General features: G+C 38.9%; 1 non-coding gene across 1 annotated transcript; it reads right to left on the reverse strand.

Moving 5' to 3' along the window:
• Positions 1-364: 364 nt before the first annotated feature.
• On the reverse strand, positions 365-470 carry LOC124886263. The gene has a single exon (XR_007043349.1). It is a non-coding gene; the product is annotated as a small nucleolar RNA R71 (small nucleolar RNA).
• Positions 471-2,323: the final 1,853 nt, after the last annotated feature.

The raw sequence follows: 2,323 nt of genomic DNA on the forward strand, positions 1-2,323 counted from the left end.
CAGTGGTCCTCTTGATGATTAGGGGCAACTCCATGACATTGGATATTCAAGTGCCATCCGTATCCCACCTACTGATGGGAACAGTGTCTTTCATATCATAAGAGTCATGTTGCATATGCTACAAATTAAGGGACTTTTTGGGAGGCAAGCTTAAAGGACCCCAACTTGCATTTGAAGAATTTTGTAGAGGTTTATGCTCCTTTTGATATTGCACACATCACTCAAGAGTCCATCCGACTATGACTCTTTCCGTTCTCTCTAACGGGGGAGGCAGTATTATGGTTTCAATCTCTTCTGTCTGGATCAATTACTTCATGGGATAAACTAATTATTGATTGGTATTTTCCACCATCAAAGATGACATAATTGCGTGATAAAATCACTAACTTTAGGCAATTGAATGGTGAAACCTTGTACGAGGTTTGCGAAAGATTCAATGGAAAGCTTACTCAATGTCCCAACCATGAGGTCCTGGAGAAGATGCTTCTCTAAATTTTCTACCAAGCCTTAGATCAACTCAATAAGACTGTGGTTGATAATACGGCGAGGGGATCTTATGTGAGGATATCATATGATACGACTGCCAGTTTGCTAGAGGAAGCTACCAAGCAAAATTGGGGATGGCATACCTGAGACATCGAGGTTGCCAAAAGTTATCCAACCGCTTCATATGTTGCTAAGGATCAAAGGAAAAAAGACAGGGAGCAGGAAGAGAACTTAGCAAAAATGATAACATAATCAGAGTTACTGACAAAGCACGGATAGGTGCATCCACAAAGGAAGTTAATGTTGTGGCATCCAAGATCTATGACGAAGAAGAAACCAAAATTCATGACGAAGAGATCAAATATTTGGCTAACTATTTGGGGGGTTCCCGCCCTACCTATCAAAGATAAGGTGGGAACCAAGGTTGTAATGAAAGAGATAGGGACCGTGATTATGATTGGAGAGATAAAGATCATAAGTATGATCGTTATGTTCCCCCTCATGACGAGGAAATGGGTAAAGATTCCAACTCCATTGACCCTGAAAAGTATAAAATAAAAGATATGTTAGCAAGGATTTTAATGAAAGTGGAGGGAACAGACAAAATAAAACATGGATTAAAAGGATTTTTTTTTAAAATAAACCAAACAGTTGTGTACCACTCCTCTTTGATTAAGCAATGGGAGATTCAAATTATCCAAATATCCACCCAACTCAATGTTAGGCAAAAGGGAGGCCTTTCTAGTGATACTATTGTGAACCCAAAAAATAAGGCCCAGTTGTTGGATATTGTCACTAGGAATGGTAAAACCCTCGGTGATCTTGTGGTGGATGTCAAAAAAGATCCCAATGTTGTACAAAGAAATATGGATAAAAATCTTGTGAATGATTCAAAGAAAGAGACTCTGAAGTCTCATGAAGGAAAAGAAAAAGAGTCGATGTTAAATAGAGAAATTGATAGTGAAGAGGGTGACCCGAAGATAGTTGAGAATTATGGAGTGATAAATGATCCAATTCCTACCATGATGGTTCCTCTTTCATTCCCTCAAAGGGTCAAAAATAAGAAGGACAATGCTAAATTCAAAACATTCATGGCTAAGCTTAACAACCTCTCTATCAACATCTCATTACTCGAGGCTATCCAAGAGATTTTAGGGTATGCTAAGTTTATGAAAAAATTGATGTCAAAGAAGAGGATTGTTGAGAATGACACCATTGAAGTCACTCATGGGTGTAGCACTATCATGGATAATGCGATAGTAGAAAAAAAGGAAGACCCAAGGGCCTTTATAATTCCATGCACTATCAGGACACATAAGTTTGAAAAGGCTTTATGTGACTTTGGTGTGAGTATTAATCTCATACCCGTTGTAATTTATCGAAGGCTTATATTAAGCACCTATACTCCAATGTCGATGAAGCTTTTGATGGTAGACCGGTCTATCAAGAAATCTGTTGGTGTTTTGTTCGACATGTTGGTGAAAGTGGATAGATTCATCCTTCTGGAAAATTTTGTGGTGCTAGATTGTGAAATGGACAAAGAGGTTCCTATCATATTTGATCGACCTTTCTTTTTCACCGAAGAGAGACTATCAATTTAGAACTTGGGGAAATAAGGTTTAAAGTTCATGATGATGAAGTGTCCTTCCGGTGTGTAAGATAAAGAAACAACCCATGGAGCTTCAAGTGATGTCGGCCATAGATGTTGAGGATAAGGAAGTGAAGGATAGGTCCCTTCATAATCCAACTTGAGAAAGATGGAAGACGTCGTGCCGTGATGATAACTACGGTGCTATGTGGGTGAACCCATAAATGCCACAAAAGTGGCTCCTATCCT

Source organism: Capsicum annuum, chromosome 7, assembly GCF_002878395.1.
Source record: "Capsicum annuum cultivar UCD-10X-F1 chromosome 7, UCD10Xv1.1, whole genome shotgun sequence".
In the NCBI taxonomy this organism is placed as follows: Eukaryota; Viridiplantae; Streptophyta; class Magnoliopsida; order Solanales; family Solanaceae; genus Capsicum; species Capsicum annuum.